The sequence below is a fragment of the Xyrauchen texanus genome, chromosome 15, assembly GCF_025860055.1.
Source record: "Xyrauchen texanus isolate HMW12.3.18 chromosome 15, RBS_HiC_50CHRs, whole genome shotgun sequence".
NCBI lineage: Eukaryota > Metazoa > Chordata > Actinopteri > Cypriniformes > Catostomidae > Xyrauchen > Xyrauchen texanus.
The window spans coordinates 40,115,986-40,138,779 of record NC_068290.1 but is presented as its reverse complement, the minus strand read 5'-3'; positions in this window follow the sequence as shown (position 1 = coordinate 40,138,779).

The window sequence follows — 22,794 nt, the reverse complement described above, 5'->3', positions numbered from 1 at the left end:
TGTTGTAGCCCATCCGCCTCAAGGTTGTGCGTGTTGTGGCTTCACAAATGCTTTGCTGCATACCTCGGTTGTAACGAGTGGTTATTTCAGGCACAGTTGCTCTTCTATCAGCTTGAATCAGTCGGCCCATTCTCCTCTGACCTCTAGCATCAACAAGGCATTTTCGCCCACAGGACTGCCGCATACTGGATGTTTTTCCCTTTTCACACCATTCTTTGTAAACCCTAGAAATGGTTGTGCGTGAAAATCCCAGTAACTGAGCAGATTGTGAAATACTCAGACCGGCCCGTCTGGCACCAACAACCATGCCACGCTTAAAATTGCTTAAATCACCTTTCTTTCCCATTCTGACATTCAGTTTGGAGTTCAGAAGATTGTCTTGACCAGGACCACACCCCTAAATGCATTGAAGTAACTGCCATGTGATTGGTTGATTAGATAATTGCATAAATGGTAAATTGAACAGGTGTTCCTAATAATCCTTTAGGTGAGTGTATATATACTATATATATATATATATATATATATATATATATATATATGTGTGTGTATGTATAATAAAAAATATTCAGATAATTAAAATGCATTACATTCTTGTAGCAGAAGAGTTACTCACTGATAAGACAATACAAAAAGCGGCTTTAGAATACAATGTATTGTTTTCTACCATATTATTGATCATAAGTCAATCATTGTCATACAGTTCAGAGCAATCCATTTCACAAGTGAATTTGTCAATCAGTTCCAGATTTATTATGAGGGCTTGTTTAAGGACCGTCAATTTACACCTGCGTCAGACATGCTTGTGTAGCGTCTCGGGTGTGTTGCATCATAAACATAAAATGTTTAGTTCACTGTTTCAAGTTAAATATTTTAATACTCAGTCTTTAAACACATCTTGAGATCCCTTAGTTCACATTTGTTCACAAGTGTTTTGAACGCAAGAATGTAACGCATGTTTGCGTTGATCTTCCTAATGATGTGTTTTCTTCACTTTATAAACTGTGTGTTGCTCACACAGCTGAAATTTCACATACTGCCCTCTGGAGTAAACAGGTGGTACTACAACCTTGCATTTCTCAGGAATCTTCCTTATTATGGTGCGATTAATTGCGTTATTTTTGGTCAAATTAATCACACTCAATTAACGCTTAAATCGACAGCCCTAATATATATATATATATATATATATATATATATATATATATATATATATATATATATATATATATATATATATATATATTGTTGTTCACAATGAACTGCTCTGTAGAAAGAAAGTGAACTTAACTCAAAGCAACTTCTGAGCTGAGATGTCTGAGGTGATTTGCAGCACTCATAGACGATACTGTTCTTGCAACAACAAAATTCTGAAAACAGAAACAAAGAACGAGTGAGAAACTTTTACATGCTTGTGTTCCACGAGACTTCAAGCCTCGTACAAACAGCATGTTATACATACTGTCACGTTTAATGTGTATTTTTTCATGTTTTGTGTTCATGTCTTTTATTTTGGAAGTTCAATTCCCATTCTATAGTCATGTGTTTCATGTCATGTGATTTCCTGTTTTATTGTCATTTATTTCCTGGTCATGTGATATCCTGTTTCCCTCCATGTTAATGTGTCTTGTTTTCATTGGTTTATTATTTTGTCTGTTCATTGGTTGTCTTGTTACCCTTGTCCATGTATTTAAACCCTCATGTTTGCCATGGTCCTTTGTCAGGTATTATTAATGTAACATTGTTTGGTTGTCAAGCAGGGTCAAGCCAAGTCTATCTAGTAAAGTCCATGTTTATGTTTTTGTTTACAGTTTTTGGATTTCATGTTTACAAGTAAACTGCACTTGGGTTCTTCACATCATCATCATCTTCGTCTGCCTGTCATTGCCAGCTCATGTTACACAATGCCTGACCCACACTATGAATCCAGAAGTTCAGCTTATACGCCTACGTCAGGGGAAATGTCCCCTGGAGGAATACATAGATGACTTCTGCACTTTGGCCAACCAGATTGGGTTCAATGGGCTCGCCCTCAAACACTTCTTCTGGGTAGGCTTGAATGAGCTGGTGTTCTCTCTGATGCCTGGCGGTCATAGTACCTTCAGTCTGGAGCAATACATCAACTTCACCCTGTGGATGAGTGGTTCTTCTTTCACTGTAGGAGAGGCTGATGAGGAACTATGCACTCCTACAGTGGTCGCCAAGCCAGAGTTCCCCATCATGGCGGCCGAGCCAGGGTTCCACATTATGGTCGCCGAGCCAGGGTCCCAAGTCACGATCGCCGAGCCATGGTCCCACGTCATGGTCGCCAAGCCAGGGTCCCACGTCACGGTCGCCGAGCCAGGGTCCCATGTCATTGTTAACGAACTTGCGTCATCTTCTGCCCCTGATCATGAGTCTACTCCATGCCATGTCACAACCACACCGGATTCTGCTCCATGCCATGTCACAGCCGCCTCGGCCTGCCACATGCCAACTAGTAAACTAATGACTAATCGAAAGGTCATTAATTGTTTAAGTGTATTGTACTGAAAGAGTAACAGTATTGAAAGGTAACAGCCCTTGTGTTGCACACTGTTATGTAATACTCTTTAATAGCTAATTTAATTCATAATTATGACTGACAGCATAGAAAAAATTATCACAAAATGTGCTGTATGATAATTTGATAATTTTTGTCATATCTCAATGGTGCTTTTGCAGCAACTATAATTAGATTTGATTCGTATGCATTTATGCATGTTAATTTACATACTTCCTTAATTGCTTGATGGATGATATGGTTACCTACAAAGCTAGAATGACTGGATTGGTTATGATAGATGTTAGATTATTAAAATGATCACAGCTTGTCTGGTTTATTGTTTGATTTGGCAGTTTTTAGTGGTGTTTATTTTGCATTAAATTACTTTCTGTCCATGGCTGACATATTTCCATATATATATATATATATATAACCAAAAGGCTTTATATTCTAAAAATTACAATATCTACACAAGTATTTTTGTCTTGTTTTCCTGTCAAATTATCTAAACTTTCTTAAAACATGATTTATTTACTTGTCAATCAAAATGGGATAAGATATTAAGTCTAAATTTAGTGAACTTTAGACTCAAAACAAGAAAAAAAAAATCTGCCAATGGGGTAAGCAAAATAAACTTGTTTTCTCTTTAAATTAAGTTTATTTTGCTTACCTCATTGGGGTAAAACATACCGGGCATTAAACGTTCATCTACAGTTGGCAGTGATTACATGAAAAAGGGATAATTTGGTTAATCCTGCCAGGCCTTATCTGGTAAGAAAATTATTCTTATAGGTTACCATGAGTTTTGACTGAGCAGTGTATTTTGAGAACATGAAAATACAAGTGATGTTCCTACAGATCTTAATCACTTTCATTTTAGACTTTGAAGGATCAGACAGCATTTAAGATAGTGTTTCCAGTTTTGTAGAGACATTTGGGTTGGTTGTTCCTATAAGTATAGGTTGTTGGTGAATAAAGAATCAGAATGTAAGTTGAAGGTTTTCAAATCAAATTGCACCCATTTACTTTCAATTTAAGTTCTTGGTTTTATTTTGAACAGTTCATCAGTGTAATTCCAAACAAAAACTTATTTAATATTTCTCAATATGTAACAACTTGCTCTCTCTCTCTAAATACTTTCTTTTTCGGCTGATGTCACCAAGGCACTGTTGAAGGCAATCCATAGTGTAGTGGAGTATTTACATAGAACTTAAAGGGGCCATCTCATGAGGAATAAAATCGTTCTTGTTCTTTTGACATATAGGAGGTAATTCTACTATAAAAACATACTGTAAGTTTCAGAACACAAAACTTCCTCTGTAGCCCAAAAAGAGTATTTATTGAGGTTCCACCCAGCAAAATCACTCATTCTGAAGTCTGCCCAATAGTGACATAGGAACGGGGCACATTTTAATAGTCTGCATCTCCACAACATGCGTAATCGTCGCTGTGAATTCATAGAGAGAGAGAGCAGCTGAGGGACCCAAACACTGGAAGTGGTACTTTTGTTTCAGCAGTTTGTTTTTAACCAACCAAAAGATTAAGATGTGGGGTAAGGTCCCCAGAGGACTAACTTTTGTTCAGCACAAGGATTCCATTTAAAAGCATCATGATTCAGACTTTGCAAATAAACTTATTTTGAAAGATGGAGCAGTGCCAACTAAGTCGACATGACAGTAATGCTGGTGTGTAACAAATTTAATACTACCGTTTTATCTGTTTGTGTTTGATATGCAAGTAATAATTCCTCACAAAAATCGAGAGATCATGGCAAATTTGCCTCATTTTATTATGTAAGAACGCATTTATTTTTATTTAGGTCGAACAACTGTTGTAATTTGATTGTGTGCTTCATATAAATTTGGACATATAGCAATCAGTGATTGCCAGGACTGGAGTGTTTTAGGTGATTTTGTCAATTGCATGCACATTTCAATCAGACATTCTTGAAAAAAAAAAACAGTTTCACACGTGTAATGTTGAGGGGCTGTTACGATCCCTGGTTGTCTGCCCCGTGTTTTCCGTGTCGCCGTCACCATGATTCCGACCCTCATCACTGTGTCATTGTTCTCACCTGATTGTCGTTTGTTATCATCATGTCTCTGTGTATTTAAACCCCGCTGGGATCGTAACAGGGGCGTTTCCTCTGCAAAAACCTTTGCCAATCACAACATTGAAGTGCACAGAAACCGAGCGTTACATACAGAGGCCGAAGACTGGGTAGAACAATGTACTATACAATGACAAGGAAGAATCCTCAAGGAAGAAAAATAATGCATGACATGACCCCCTTAACTACATTTTTCAGTAACGTGACAGTAGTTTGTTGTAAGACGTTCGTAAATCTAAGCAATGTAGGAGTCAGGAGGCAGCGAACTGTAAACGTGAGTATTTTATTACTCTTCAGAGTCACACACAAATACTTAAAAAGGACTCTTAGTGACCAAGTATACACATAAATGAGTTGCAACTCTGTCACACATGCAGGAACAGTCTCTCTCGTCTCTTTCTGCATACTGCTGCTTCCATCAACCTTTTCAGGTCTACACAACCACACCCCCATCCTTACATACTCCTACCACCCGACTCAGGCTGGGGCAACATTTAGCCTGCCAGCCCCCCCAAATTTAAACGGCTGACGTGCCAGGTACCAACGGGTGATCCGCACATTGGTATATTTCATGTGATGGAGCAATTGGAGTGGGCCGTGATCTGAGCAGAGGGTACAGGCCTGCCCCAGCAGGTAGTAGTGGAGGTTGAGGACAGCTCACTTGATCTCAAAAACTTAAACAAGACACAGGTGTTAGAGATAATGACAGCCCAGGTGACGAGCCTTACTGCTGTTCCTCTCAGACAGATTGCAGACAGATTTACAACCATGCCCCCATCCTCAGCTCTGTAGGTCCATACAATGCAAGTGAATGGTTGCCAGAACTCCAAAAGGAGATAAAGTCAGCATAAAAGTAATATTCAGTTTACTCCAGATGTTAAATCAATGTCTTCTGAAGTGATCCAGTTGGTTTTTGGGTGAGAACAGACCAAAATGTAACTGCTTTTTCACTTTGCATCTTGTCATTTCAGTCTCTAGGCATGATCATTATCTCAAGCTCGATTTCACCTCCTTGCGCTTGACGCATGGGCAGAGAAAGTTTAATCAAACTTAAAATGATAATCACCAGGGAGTCAGCTGTCAAGATGTACAGTGAAATTGCACAGTTATATTTTGGTCTGTTCTCACCCAAAACCAACTGGATTGCTTTGGAAGACATTGATGATTAAATCACTGGAGTTCTATGGATTACTTTTATGCCGACTTTGTCTCCTTTTTATAGCTTTTGTGGTTCTGGTCACCAATTACTTGCATGATCTACAGAGCTGAGATATTCTTATAAAAATCTTTGTTTGTGTTCAGCAGAAAAAATAAAGTCATACACATCTGGGATGGCATGTGCGAGTAAATGAGGAGAATTTTCCTTTTTGGGTGAACTAATTGTTGTAAAAATAAATAATCATATAGTAATATAGCAAGTAATCACTAAAAACTTGATTAGATATATGAATGAATCTTAAATTGTTGTTATTGCTGAAAAAGTTTAGTCCAGTCAAAGCAAATGCAGCTGTTTCTGTCTTCTAAGTACTTGCACTCATTGACCACTTTATTAGGTGCACCTACTTATTCATGTGATTATCTAATCAGCCAATTGTGTGGCAGCAGTGCAATGCATAAAGTCATGCAGACATGGGTCAGGAGCTTCATTTAATGTTCACATCAACCATCAGAATGGTGAAAAATTTGATCTTAGTGATTTCGAACATGGAATGATTGTTGGTGCCAGATGGGTTTGAGTATTTCTGGGATTTTCATGCACAACAGTCTAGAGTTTACTCAGAATGGTGCATCAAAAAACATCCAGTGAGCGGCAGTTCTGCGGACAGAAACACCTTGTTGATTATAGAGGTCAATGGAGAATTGCCAGACTGGTTCAGTAACTCGTATAACCCCTCAATTGTAGTGAGGAGAATATCATCTCAGAATGCACAACATGTCGAACCTTGAGGCTGATGGGCTACAACAGCAGAAGAACCCGTCAGGTTCCATTTCTGTCAGCCAAGAACAAAAAGCTGAGGCTGCAGTGTGCACAGGCTTAACAAAACTGAACAGTTACAGTCTGGGAAAACATACTCTGGTCTAATGAATCTGGATTTCTGCTGATGAACACAGATGGTAGGCCCACTGCAGCCTCCGCTTTCTGATCATGGCTGACAAAAGTGGAACCCAAAGTGGCCTTCTGCTGTTGTAGCCCATCCGCCTGAAGTATTGACATGTTGTGCATTCTGAAATTCTATTCTGCTCACTACAATTGAGGGGTTATCTGAGTTACCATAGCCTTTCTGTTAATTGAACCAGTCTACCCATTCCATCCACAGAACTGCTGCTCACTGGAAGTTTTTTTTTGTGTGTATTATTGACTCCATTCTAAGTAAACTCTAAACTCTTGTACATGTGGACCTAATAAAGTGCTCAGTGAGTGTATGTTGTATTGGTAACACTTTAGAATAATGGTCCGTAGTTAACAAGTAGCTATGCAGGAAGTAATGGTAGTACTGCATTAACACCGAACTTAATACTATTAACTAATATGGAAGCAATATTAACTAAGCAGTAAGTAATAGGTAATTTAGTACAAAGGTAGTTCCTTGGTAGGTATTTGATTATTACTAAAGAAATATATCCTCATTGAGAACTACTTGTGAATAATGAAGTACTACCTATTACTTCCTGCATAGCTACTTGTTAACTACGGACCATTATTCTAAAGTGTTAACCAAGTTATTTAATTTTATATTTGACTCATACTGTACAGGTTCTGTGAGGCACTATAACAAACACTGTAATCTGGAAGATGTGGTTTTATGCTTATCGCAACATAAATGCAGCCAATTTCTTCATTAAAGATGCAAATTGTTTTTGACAAGAGAACATCAATGTTTATATTCATATCCTAAAGAGAAGTCCTCCTCAGGCAGTTACTGTAACATAAAGGTAGGTCTTTGGAGTCTGAGATATATTGAACTGACACTCAACAGAGCTCATGATAGTGAACTAATCCAATCATGAGAGTGTCAACATCACTTCCTAATTATTTAAGATTTAAAAAAAATATATCATTATTAGTATTATTCTATGTTTAAGTTTGAAATAAACAGAGAACATACGTCCATCCTTTGGCAAGAGTAGTAGTCACAATCTCAACCTGTAGCTAATGAATTTGGGGGGAGATAATATTCATAAACTGGTTTCCACAAAAAACCCAATTGAGGCACCTGCTTCTGAAATGTTATGACCATGATGACCATACCCCCACAATTGTTCACTTTTAGACATGTTACTTTTGTGATTAGTAATTAATTGGTTATTATTTCTTAGTTCACAAGTAGTTCTCAATGAGGATATATTTCTTTAGTAATAATCAAATACCTACCAAGGAACTACCTTTGTACTAAATTACCTATTACTTACTGCTTAGTTAATATTGCTTCCATATTAGTTAATAGTATTAAGTTCGGTGTTAATGCAGTACTACCTATTACTTCCTGCATAGCTACTTGTTAACTACGGACCATTATTCTAAAGTGTTACCGTTGTATTTGTCGCTTAATTTAGGTTTTCGAGAGACCTGAATTCATAGCAGAAGCAATCTTCTTTATATGTGCTTGCTCCTTTTAATCTTAGCAGAAGTTGAAATCTACCATGCAATTTCATGTTCAACAATATTGGAATGATTGTGTCATTTATGTGTCAGAAACTGAAACTGCAGGACTTTTCAAAAGGAAGATAAGTTCCTTAAACCTTTGCCAATATCTGAAAGCCTAATTTTGATTTAATTTTCTGCCCTTGTACTTATTAAGCCAATTTATACAAGCAGCCATTCTTTTACTCTTCTCAAATGGCTGATTTGGTGGCAACAGCTGTATGTGACCTACCTTCATAGATGAGTGCATGCCCCCACAGTGAATGACTTCAGAATGAATAACAAGCTATTTAATTCATTTGGCCACATGATGTTCAATTAGGTTTTCATGAGCTATGAAATGAGAACAAGCTCAAAGGCGGGCATAATTCATATAAATCTATCACACATCTTTGCTTAAATTAGGTATTTTAATGGAAGTAATTCAGGGTAAGTTTCATGCTTCAGGGCACTAGAGATGAGATATCCTTCAATGGCAATAGAAATACCTGACAGTTCCATTTCCAATACTTCTGATGTAAAATCTGTCCCATATTTCTCTTATTGTTCAGATTCACGCAAAGGCTACATTTATTGGGTGAATTCCAAATGTTTGGCTCTTGAAGGGCACAGTGGGAACGGGATGCTTCACGAAGGGTCGTTCCAAATGAAAGTCAGCAACTGAAAGTCTTCATGAAGGTCTCTTTCACAAGGATGTTAATGAAGAGTACTTGTGGTGATCCCTGTCAGGAAGTCATTTTGCCATTTATGATCACATGATCCTGGGTGGCTTAAGGTAATTTACCTCACCTGGGATTTTAAAACTCTGTAAATCTCAAATTTCCCTGTTAACGCAACAGCTTACAGTAGTTGCTTGAATACTGACATAGCCATCAATAATGCCTGTAATTATAGTGACAGTGACTAAAGTAAATATCAAAGGTGGGCGTTTTCTAATCACAAATGACACAATATTATTTAATGAGTTCATCTTTGAAATCTTAATGGGCCAACCGCAGCTAAAACACATTTTTTTTACCACAAAAATGATTGATAAACAACTGGATATAACACTTTCGGATTACACAGCTCAAATCTTATTCTCTCTGAGTTAACGGAACCCCAAATGAAATATGCAACATGAATGGGCTGTCAATAGATTAGATTTTTATTTATTTAAATGTTTTTATCAACTTAATTGCATGATATGCTGGTTAGTTTAATAAAGTAATCACAATCAATATTTGCTGAGAAAAGCCCACAAATGAAAATAATTCAAAGATATTACAATATTGTGGCAGACAAATCCATAGAAAAGGTGTCTTTAAAAGTCAATATGTTTGTTTTATTTCCATATTATTGAGCATAAGACTTTCACTGGCCTACAGTACGATTATTATAGTTTTAAACTAAAATAATAATAAAATAAAAATTAAACAGAAATTAAATTGGAGATATATATTTTGTTTTGTTTGTTGGGTCTTAAAGGTGCACTCAGTATCTTTTGTCTTTGTGTGATCTTGGACTTACACTGACACCTAGTGGCTTGGATGTAATATCATTTAAAATCAATAGTTTTCAGTTTCAGATGTAATTGTTAAAATTCACTATTCACAGTCAGTCATGATTATTTTAATCAATGAGTCAAAGTGTCAAATAACAGGATGTTACTGAGATTAAGGTAGTAGGCAGGTCACGCGATTCATGCGACCCCCATGTGTGGACCCTCTCCATGTAGAATAAAACAGCTTTTATAAGGTTACTGATATGACTTCATTTTAATGTGAGTGCTCATGATTTCCTACATATATTGCAAAATCACAATTCATGTCTTTAGGAGTTTTTTAATGAGGAAAAAATTACAGAGTGCACCTTTAAATTAACCAGCTGTCTTATTTTTAAGACATGTTTTTCATGGTGGTCATGACATCTGGAACGCTTCAATTATGGTGTCTTTGGCCATGTGAACAAACCATTTTAACATTTAGTGTGTATGTACACTCACCTAAAGGATTATTAGGAACACCATACTAATACTGTGTTTGACCCCCTTTCACCTTCAGAACTGCCTTAATTCTACATGGCATTGATTCAACAAGGTGCTGAAAGCATTCTTTAGAAATGTTGACCCATATTGATAGGATAGCATCTTGCAGTTGATGGAGATTTGTGGGATGCACATCCAGGGCACGAAGCTCCCGTTCCACCACATCCCAAAGATGCTCTATTGGGTTGAGATCTGGTGACTGTGGGGGCCATTTTAGTACAGTGAACTCATTGTCATGTTCAAGAAACCAATTTGAAATGATTCGAGCTTTGTGACATGGTGCATTATCCTGCTGGAAGTAGCCATCAGAAAGTTGCCTGGTTATTTCAGGCAAAGTTGCTCTTCTATCAGCTTGAATCAGTCGGCCCATTCTCCTCTGACCTCTAGCATCAACAAGGCATTTTCACCCACAGGACTGCCGCATACTGGATTTTTTTCCCTTTTCACACCATTCTTTGTAAACCCTAGAAATGGTTGTGCGTGAAAATCCCAGTAACTGAGCAGATTGTGAAATACTCAGACCGGCCCGTCTGGCACCAACAACCATGCCACGCTCAAAATTGCTTAAATCACCTTTCTTTCCCATTCTGACATTCAGTTTGGAGTTCAGGAGATTGTCTTGACCAGGACCACACCCCTAAATGCATTGAAGCAACTGCCATGTGATTGGTTGATTAGATAATTGCATTAATGAGAAATTGAACAGGTGTTCCTAATAATCCTTTAGGTGAGTGTATATATATATATATATATATATATATATTTATATATTTATTTTTTGACTACATAAACCCTCCCAAGCCCCCCTGACAAACTCTCTCTTCAGCTCTATAATGCAATAGATTTCTGTCATCTATTTTCAGTGTCTTGCACCTTGGAGTCCAGTTGTAATTTGAATTGCAAGTGACAAAGTTGCGCTTCAGGATGTCACGAGATCCCCTCCAGTGTTTATTAACTTTGTGAATTGAATAATTACCCAGGGTCAGCATATAATTGAGTCGACCTCATAAAATCACAGGAGGGACGGTTGTGATGTGCCAATCTAATGTGTTTTCTTCCTGTGGCCAAGTGCAACCCTGAACTCCCCATCTGCTGGACAGACACTGCTTTACTGTATGTCAAACTCATTATAAAACTTGAAATAATGGGACCTGGCAACTAGAGTAAAAAATATGCACTGTATGGGCAAGGTCACAGCACCATGGTCATGGTGTAAAAAGCTGCAAGAAATAAAGAAAGAGCAAGTGCTTTCCAATTGGTCAAGGTTTGCCTAGTCAGCATGGTCCATTGACTTCCATTCAGAATTAGCAGTGTATTCAGTAAAGGTCGACCGATAAATATGGACAGATAGCTGCTTTTGTAACAATCAGTAATCTGCAAAATGTGTGCCAATAGTTTTCCCTAATCTGTTTGTGTGAGCAGTTAGGAGCTCAGACATTTCAAAATAAGAGACCCTGGTTTATATTGGGCTTGTTTATAGTTAAAAGGGTGGCTTATATTGAGGGCGGCTCAGTGGTTAGCACAGTCACCTCACAGAAAGAAGGTCCCTAGTTTGACCCCTGGCTCAACTGGGCCTTTCTATGTGGAGTTTGTATGTTCGCCCCTTGTTCGCATGGGTTTCCTCCGGGTGCTCCAGTTTCCCCCACAGTCCAAAAACATGCATGTTAAGTGAATTGGAGACTTTAAATTGCCCAGTAAGTGTGAGTGAGAGTCCTCCAGCCACTGGGAGTTGTGTCAGGAAGGGCATCTGACGTAAAACAAATATGCAAATCATGGATGGTCTGCTGTGACGACCCCTAATGGGAGCAGCCAAAAGAAGAAGATTGGGAAGCTTATATTGGATTTAATTCATTTTTTACTCATGTTGCCTCTCTGTCTGTGCCAATCGCAATGAGGATAGACTAAGATTTTATGTTTTTACATGGAAAAAATCTCATTGGCCTTTTCCACATCCTTAGTTATATGTATTGGCAAAAATCTATATTGGTCGAACTTTAGTATTCTGATTAATTACATTTTTGCAAGAAATATATAAATCACAAATAATTTATATTGTTATAGTACAGTAAAGTAGTCTAGCACATTCACCTTATGTCTACCTATTTTTCTAAGGATTTTGGGTATGCTCACCTAAAATGAATAATGATACGTGTAAAAGGCCACCAGAACAACAAGCTGGCGTTTGACCCATACATTTTTATCCTTTTAGTTAATAGTAGATTTAAAAAACAAAACAAAAAAACTGTGAACAGAGATTCTCTTTAAACACACAGAGCAGCAGGTGCACTGACCTAAAGGCACAGGAAATATAGACAGTCCGATTCAGCTGAACAACCAATCAGGACATTTGTTTAAGCCGGGATGGGATATTTTTTAAACAATCATATGCTCCATTTTCGGACAGGGTGGGACATTTCTAGTGTTTAAAGTGAAATGATTGGTAATCAGAAGGTTGGTGGTTTGATCCCCACAGCCACCACCATTGTATCCTTGAGCAAGGCACTTAACTCCAGGTTGCTCCGGGGGGATTGTCCCTGTAATAAGTGCACTGTAAGTTGCTTTGGATAAAAGCGTCTGCCAAATGCATAAATGTAAATGTAAATGTAAATGAAATGCTGATGTGAAAACTGCACGGTTCATCATTAATATGATCAGTAAATGTAATCTGCTGCCAAACATGAACATACTTAACACATTTAAGCACTTAAACACAATTGATGCAAATAAACTGTTAAAATACTGACTGCACACATGCTGTCCAAGTTAATGGAGTTGTCCTGTAATTATATCAAATGTCATTTCTGACAATAGTGCTTTTCTCTAGTGATATATCCAGTCATTTTAATGTAGCATATATTTCTTCGTAGGAAACACAGAGAACAGAACATTGCCTCGAGAGGATGATTTGTCTACAGATTTCACATTACCAATTTTTCATGCGAACCGTGCTCTGTTTCTAACTAAACTGCCAGCACCCTTAGTGAATTCACCCCTCAGAGTTCTCTTTGATACACATACAGTAAATCACATAAATTAGCTGCAGATGTCCCTGATTGGTCAAAATACTCAGAAGAATCAATGCCGTTCATTGGTGTCAAAATCACAACATCTGGAAGTTAAGAAATTATGTATAAGTGGATGTGCAGTAAGATTTGAGATCTATAGAGTGAAAGATTATCAGAGAATAACAACTTAAATTTCTTTTTTGAGTTTCTCACTCAAAGCTATTGTATGACTTCAGCGCTATTGGAATGTAGTGCAATAGTTCGTATAGACTACTTTTAAGGTGCTTTTTGTTTTTTGGGAGCATGACAGACCTTTGGGGCTTGACATCCCCTGGTCACTGTATGCTTTTGTATTTATGGAAAAGAGCAGCTTGGACATTCTGCCTAACATCTGCTTTGGTGTTCCACAGAAGAAAGAAAGTCATATTAGTTTAAAACAATGTGAGGGTGAACATTTGAATTTTTTCAGTTTGCATTATTAGGCAGGATGGAGACAAATCCCTGGTGGAACTGGTTGTTTGTCTCAATGGTTTCGACAAGAAAGGAAGAGCTGCGGATCTTGTTGGCTTTGTTGCCATCTCAGGGCTCTCTGAATGTCAGAAAGAGAAGCACACAGACAAAAAGGAAAAAAATACAAATTCAACAGACCAGCCTGTCACTGTATCACAATGGGCAGGTAGGGGGCCTGTTTTTAGCTTGGTTAATGGCTTTGAGGATTATTTTAGCTTTCTGATGCAAGACATTTCAGATGAAAAGGAATAAGGGAAGCACCAATAGGTCTAAATAAATACAAATAAATATATGCAGTACACATACACTGGTGGCCAAAAGTTTGGAATAATGTACAGATTTTGCCCTTATGGAAATAAATTAGTACTTTTATTCACCAAAGTGGCATTCAACTGTTCACAATGATCAGAGCTGGAATGTGCTTATAAAAATCATCACTTCATTTCTGATGAAGAAGTAAAATCATACACATCTGGGATGGCTTAATGGTGAGTAGATAATTTTTGGGTGAACAGACCATTTATTGCACATTTGGATCGACACTAAAATGAACAATATCATCATGTTGATAAAATCACTTACAGTATGTGTATGTACAACACATGTATGTATGTAAATATTTGTGAAAACTATGTTTAGTGTCATAGAGCATAGAATTCATAAATTGAAATAATTGCTTTAAGTCTGTGATTACTAAAACTATTCGGGACTTTACGCATAATCAGTAAACGAGTGACACATGTTATAACATATAACAATATATGAATATATACAATATTTCAGTGTTTCCCAACCAGTGTGCCACGGCACACTAGTATGCTGTGAAAGACTGTCAGGTGTACCGAAAATGATAAAATTCCACAAAATAAATAAATTCATGAAAAAAAAAACCATTTCAGGGATCGAAACTCCTCACTTTTCAGATAAATTCACAGTTTTTAAACCATAATCGGTCACTTTTGTGATTGTGAAGAGCAATGATTAATGTGCAAAAGTGGCTGATATTTATAGGCGTTAATGGTCATCACATGACTCGCGTCAGAGCTGCAGAATACATTGAAGTCTATGAAGTGACGTCACACCAAAGTGTTTTTCACACACTCATTTTTGCTTCACCAATAATGTCTTTGAGAGTATTAAGCTACTAGAAATATTGAAAAACTGTACAAAATTGTGAAGAGACTTTTAATGTCTCATAATTTATTTTAATAAAAAATGACCTTATCCTTTACGAATATCAGAGACCCCAGTTATTGAACTCATTTAAATTCACCAAGAAAACGCTTCTAAACATAAACGAGTCCTTTTATTACTTTCTGCTATCAAAGCAACTGCAAGCTTGTTTCTCTCTTCCAAACACATGTTTTCAATGTTTATTGTGCACATCTCCCGCTTTTTTACGTGGCAAACTCGTAAAATCGCCCCTCTGTGACGCTTTCTGCAACTCTTGTCATGTGGAGGGCCACACTGACGCTGGCGTTGAACGGAGCATTGGTGTGAAATGCGCTTTACAATGATGAAAGAACATTATTGAAACTCCAATTTATTATTATTCGTCTATTATTGAGGTCTTTTCTGATAAAAACCATGCTCAGCAGATTAAATCTGCTCTGTAGGAAAATTATCCCTTAGATCTGCTTGTGTTTATAATTCTTATACTTAGGACGTTATAGAAGCTCACTATTATTCAAATAAATGTATCTGTTCTGTTTTCACACGGCATGTTCTTACATTCCACTGTCCTACTTTTAATTATAGTGTCGGTCTGGGTAGTGGATACGAGTCAGATGGATGCTTTTGGAGCGTCACTTTTTTTTATGTCGCTGTTTCAAATGGAAAGTAGTTGATACTTTAAAAATCCTGTATTTAGATCCCTGCATTCTGCTGTACTTCACCTAGCGTCCTGTGTGACAGGCTCTCATTCTGTCGCCACCACCATCTGCTGACGCAGCTCGTAAAAACACAAAGTTACATGCTCTTCAAACTTCAATTGCTTAGATGGCAGGAAAATACATACATATTTTACCGGAATTTAAGTAGGGGCCAGGAGGCATGATTAATTGTGTTTTAACGCATAATTTTTAAATATAATTAATAACACTAAATTACCACGTTAAATCAACAGCCCTACTTTTTAGCTTTTAAAAAGATCTTTCTCTGACAAATTTTCTACATCATTCACTGATAAATAAAAGTCCCGCTATGGGATTGTGTATTAAACTCAGTCATCTGTGGTGGTACCTAGGCATGACATTATCACTATAGCCACAGCCAAAGCAAATTTAATTGTATTCATCTGCATTCAGTGCTTTATAAGTAAATATGCTTATCATATCTGACATGCACATCTGTGCTGGGCAAATAGAGCATGCTGTCATGGGAACCGGCACACCGCACTTCACCCTGCTGCAGAGTGAAGATCGTCAGAGTTCTGGGACAGCCCAGAGCTAAACTTGTAAAATAATTCAGTCAGGTTACACTCCATATCGCGGCGGCCAGTGGAGACCACAAAACTTATGTGACATATTTGAATTTTAAAGAGATCATTCTTATATAAAATTCTATATTCAATAAGTTGAACCTCTCAAACTGCTAGACAGCCCTGACATTATAAACAGAACAGATGAAGTAAAGAGACAAGTTAAAGATTACAAGGATTTTAAAAAATCATCCAAACTAAAATGTTTAACAGCAGTAACACTAACTGGTATCTGGTATAGATGCATTAAATTGATTCGGTGAGTATTTAAGACTTCATTTTTTTTTTATTAATAATTATTCTGTCATCATTCACTTTATTTTGATCCAAACCGGAAGGACTTTCTTCCATGAATGAATAAAGATTCCATTTGTGGAAAAAAAAAAGAGGCAATAAAATGTAATGGTGACTGTTTAATCTACCCAATATCTCCTTTTGTACTCCATGGAATTATTAAATGTAAAAATATTGAAGTAAAAGGTTTCAAAACATGTTAAGGCCATTATTTCATATCAAACACTAGCCTATAGTTTTTTTTTTTTTTTTACAAAGAATATCTAAATAAGCCTAACTACAGTATTATGAAGAAATTCATGGTCTGACCTGTGATTATGGCTTTTCTTATTACAGTGCCACAGTTAAAAACTGGAAGAACAATGTTAAACTCTATATCTCTATATCTAATGGTATAATATAGTAAGGTTAAAGGGGTAAATAAGGACTTCCATGGAAAAATGAACTAATTATTGTCAAAGTTTTCCCCTTGTTCTGTGCTACTTCGGTTCTAACTGGTCATTTTTTGCCCTCAGATAATCTAAATATGACTTAAATCAATCTGTGTCCTGCTGAACAGATTATTCTTGACAGGAGATTTTTGAAAAAAGTATATAAAATATATAAAAAATAAAATAATAATAATCACACACATTTAAAACTATACTTCTCTCTCCACTGCCCCTCCCCGAGAGCCCTTCAAGAAGGCCAAATAGCTGCCCCATTTCCTATCAAATAAAAATAAGTTTCCTAGCCTTCTACATGACATTTCCTCGAATGCCGTCATCCTCCCCATCTCTGTGCACCATTCTTGAAATGAGGGCACTCCAGCTGACATCCATCCCCTTAGAACAATCTATCTGCCGATCATAACACTGGCTAGGACCCAATTTTTTATGTGTTTATCCCCTATATTAATGACCGCTCCATCGCCTAAAATACAGAGTCTTGGGCAAAATTAAATTTGAATGCTCAATACGTCAAACATAAAACTATGAACCCTCAACCAATATTCTTGGTTCTTAACGCACCACCAAAAAACATGGGTGGTGTCCCCATCTTTTGATTGGCATCGCCAGCAGGCGGGGTGTAAAGTAACAAATTACTAATACTTGCATTACTGTAATTAAGTAGTTTTTCCCAGGAATTGTACTTTTTTAAGTAGTTTAAAAATTCAATACTTTTACTTGAGTAAGTTTGTAGTGCTGTAACTGTACTTTTACTGCGCTATTTTCCCACCCTCTGATTTTTCTTCTTCCCTGTGTGATTTTATTTTGATCTATGAACATGATTGGTTAGGGAGAGTCTCCTGACTACCATCAAATCACACACTTGAACAGCAGCTGGAGGATGCCTCAAGCCCATTTCAACATCCCGGCTGCAACCGAAAGCCTTTTCGCAGTGATAAAGGCCAATTGCATGATTTTTTTCATGTGAGTATAACTTGCTCAAGCCAGATATCAGCATTAATCCTGCCTCTAATTTGAAGAAATATAGCGAGGTGAATTTCATATTTCTGCTTACTAGATTCTTTGTGTCTATAATGTAGCCTGTAATTTAACTCTCCATCACTGAGATTATTGGTTTGATATGAGAGATTAAGGCAATGTTATCAATAGGGCTGGGCGATTAACAATCTTGATGTTTATCTGAAAAATAAACCATAGAGGGGCTCTCTCAGGTGGAAGCGACCAATTAGCCAAATGTCTAAGACCAAATGCATAATAATAAAGCACAATCTTGGGAAGGCTTAGCCCACCATTGTCAATCGGCCTGTGTAACTTATTGAAATGTAATGTGAGACATTTACCATTCCAAATGAAGGAATTCGCTATGCTATCATGTTGCTTGAAATAATAGAGGGGGACATCTATAGGGAGAGACCGTAGCAGGTAGTTGAATTTTGGAATACAATTAAATTTAATAACATTAACCTTCCCAATCCTAGATAAATGTAATGAAGCCCACCTGCCCACATCGCTCGAAAACCTTCGAGCGAAGGTAATGTGTTCCAGGGCAAGACAGAACAATAATTGTGAAAGAGAGCAACCCTGCCGTGTGCCCCATCCAGAGTAAAATAATCTGAAATTAATCAATTTGTTTGTACCGCCGCTAACGGGTGTCTATAAAGTAACTTAATCCATCTAATAAAAGTATTCCCGTATATTTCCAAAATCTTAAAATTCCCATTCTACCAAGTGAGGTCAAGTGAGATGGTAGCAACCATTCACCACTGACCACATGATATTGATGAAACGCAAGATGTTATCAGAAGAGCTATGGCCCGAATACACCCCACCTGATCTATATGTATAAGAGATGTCATAGCTTTACTTAATCAGTTAGCCAAAATTTTTGACAATATATTTACATCTAGATGGATCAGGGAAATTGGACGGTTACCCTTACACTCACTTGAATCTTTGTCCTTTTTAAGAATCAGACTGATCTGGGCTTGTGTCATGGTTGGCAGAAGCTTTCCATTCATAATGATTCCGTATAAACTTCTAGCAAAAGTGGAGCCAATTCTGTAGCATACAATCTAAAAAACTGGCCCCGGAGCCTTGCCTGTAGGCTAGTTTTACTAACCTGCAAACTCATTAACTTGATTTTGTTCATTCTTGAAAAAGTAAAAAAAAACTTTTTAAACTTGGACTGCACCACTTCAGCTCATCCTGTGTGTGTGTCTGTGTGTGTGATCATGACCGCAACCAGTTCAGCAAATGGTAGATTGCCCTCTTGTGGTCTCCCAATGCTATTATTCCATACTGTTAAACAGCCCAACTGAGTGAATCGGAAAGCACGCCAATTGGGATTCTAATTTAAATGTTGACTAATTTTAATATATCGATGCCTCAAAATACATATTCATAAAATAACATGCAGATCAATAATTGATATATCAATATTTTATGACATCCCTATTAATTATCCACACATATGCAGTGAACTTTTCCTTTCTAGCTGTCATAGCAAGAACAACTGGATATATACAAGGAGGAAAAGAAAAACTCCTGACTTCAATATGTATCAAGAAATGTGACCATATATCCAGCTGTGTGTTGACCCATTCCATTAGTCAACACACCTCTAGACCTTCAGCAATTAATCAGTGTAATGTTTGAGCAAGCTCATCCAATTCCATGCGCAAACACCTAGTGTTGCGGCCCCCAGACCTAAGCGAGAAAGTCAATTACTTTTCTATTGCTTTATATTCATTTTTAAGCATTTTTTTCTGATAGAGATGGCCACCGTGTCAGTTCTTGATTGCCACATATACACTGTTAACCAATTCCAATTTTCTTGCTGTTATGTACACTGGTGGCCAAAAGTTTGGAATAATATACTGACTTTGGTGAATTAAAATACCAATTTCTTTCTGAAACAGCAAAGTGGCATTCAATTGATCACAAAGTATAGTCAGGACATTACTGATGTAAAAAACAGAACCATCACCATTTGAAAAAAATTCCAGCAGCCATCACTCCAACACCTTATCATTGAGTAATCATGCTATATTGCTAATTTGATACTAGAAAATAATTTGCCATTATATCAAACACAGGAAAGCTATTTGGTTTGTGAAATGAAGATTAACATTGTCTTTATGTTTGTTTTTGAGTTGCCACAGTATGCAATAGACTGGCATGTCTTAAGGACAATATTAGGTAAAAAAAGAAACAGCTTTCTCTAGAAACTCATCAGTCAGTCATTGTTTTGAGGAATGAAGGATATACAATGCTTGAAATTGCCAAAAACTGAAGATTTCATACAAAGGTGTACACTGCAGTCTTCAAAGACAAAGGACAACTGGACAGAAAGAGATGTGGAAGACCAGATGTACAACTAAACAAGAGGATAAGGACATCAGAGTCTCTAGTTTGAGAAATAGATGCCTCACATGTCCTCAGCTGACAGCTTCATTGAATTCTACCCGCTCAACACCAGTTTCATGTACAACAGTAAAGAGGAGACTCAAAACAAAAGAAAAGGTTAGAGTGGTAAAAGAAACACAGACATTGGACAACAGATAATTGGAAAAGAGTGTTATAGATCTTAACCCCATTGAGCTTTTGTGGGATCAGCTAGACTGTAAGGTGAGTGAGAAGTGTTGACAAGACAGTCACATCTATGGCAAGTGCTACAGGAAGTGTGGGGTGAAATGTCACCTGAGTATCTGGACAAATTGACAGCTAGAATGCCAAAGATCTGCAAAGCTCTCATTGCTGCATATGGACATTTTTAGACCGAGAAACAACTTTATATTATTCCAAACTTTCGGCCGTCAGTGTATATGGTACCAGTGTTTGGCGTAATCAAATAGTAAAGTAATTAACTCAAGTCAAGTCATTTTTATTTGTATAGCGCAATTCCAAACACATCGTTTCTAAGCAGCTTTACAGAAAATGATGCTTTAACAGAAAATTAAACTGTAATATCTATAAAGTTTTGTAGTTTGATTAAATAAGTGTTGGGTGTAATCAAATTACAAAGAAATTCATTACTGTAATCTAATTCATTTTTACTACAAAACGTATTGCATTACATACTGTAAGTGTAATGCATAACATTCAAAATTGTTGTTTAACATTCAACAATTCTTCTACAGTTTTCCTGACCAACCACTGGGTGCTGCCATGATGATTCTAATTGCATGTTTTTGTATTTCTGGTCTCGAGACGTCAAGTAAAAACTGCCAACACAAGCGATCCAGAGGAGAACAAACAATTAAGTGTTACCCGGTGTAAAAATTTATTTCAGGATCAACTTGTGCCATTGTTGTCTGACATAAAAACTCAGAATAATGAATGATATCAACGTAACTAACCTCTTACCATTGCTTCATGTCATCTACACACTCTATAACACTCTCAGCATGTTTTTTTTTTATGTTTACAAATGTAATACCTTAAACATTACATTACTCGCTAAGAATATACACCAGTGCAAGTGAAAACACTGGACACTGGAAATTGAAAACGGTGGAATCGTGGAGGAAAAAGGAAAAAGGTGGATAATAATAATAATACAGTAAATACACTCACTGAGCACTTTATTAGGAAGACCTGTGTATCTACTTATCCATGCGATTATCTAATCACCCAGTTGTGTGGCAGCAGTGCAATGCATACAGTCATGCTGATACGGGTCAGGAGCTTCAGTTAATGTTTACATCAACCATCAGAATGGGGAAAAAAATTATCTCAGTGATTTTGACAGTGGCATGATTTTTGGTGCCAGATGGGCAGGTTTGAGTATTTCTGTAACTGCTGATCTCCTGGGATTTTCACGCACAACAGTCTCTAGAATTTACTCGGAATAGTGCATCAAAAAACATCCAGTGACCGGCAGTTCAGGGGACAGAAACACCTTGTTGATGAGAGAGGTCAACAGAGAATGGCAGAGAATTAGTGTTCCTAATAAAGTGCTCAGTGAATGTTTTTTTTAGAATACATTCAAAACATGAATTACGTTAATATGTAATAACTGAAGGGCATGAGTCCTCTAACAACCATTGAACAAAGAGGAAATATAAACATGATTTTGAATAAGTTGATTACTTAGAAATTAAAAGTAATTTGATACATGATTACTTTTTCAATGGCGTAATCAGTAAAGTCAGTAATCTGATAAAAATTTTAGAGTAGTAATTTTTAGTGAAACACTTTGAGTAACCCAACGCTGGATGGTACAAATCTGATATTGTTGCATGTGTGTACACTGCAAAAACAAAGTTAGTATTTTTTGTGCCGCTTTTAGATGTTTTAATGTATCCAATATCTGGTCATTGTATGTAAGTCTCAACACTAATATACAATTCTCATTTATTCTCACAATTTACACATTTTAAATGATTAAGGCAGTCAGTTTTACATGTTAATCTAGTGCAATTAATTATATAAATAAATAACATGTTAAAAAAAGCAATTAATCACACCATGCTAATAATGAAGTACAATCTCCACGTTTTTGTGAGTCTCAGTCAGCAGGTTATGTCTAAATCTAAACAGGCGATACAAAAAAATGTATAGTCTGTGTAAAAGATGGGATCTGTGCATCAAACCTTGCACTGTACATGCAGCCAAAGTAATGAGGGTTGAGAGGTGCCTCATGTTATGTCATAGTTCATGTCATCCTCCATATTATGCCAGCGCTCTAAATAATCAGAACACGAGACAAGTTGACGTTAACACATTTCTTTCTGGGGCTGGCGAGCAAGCATT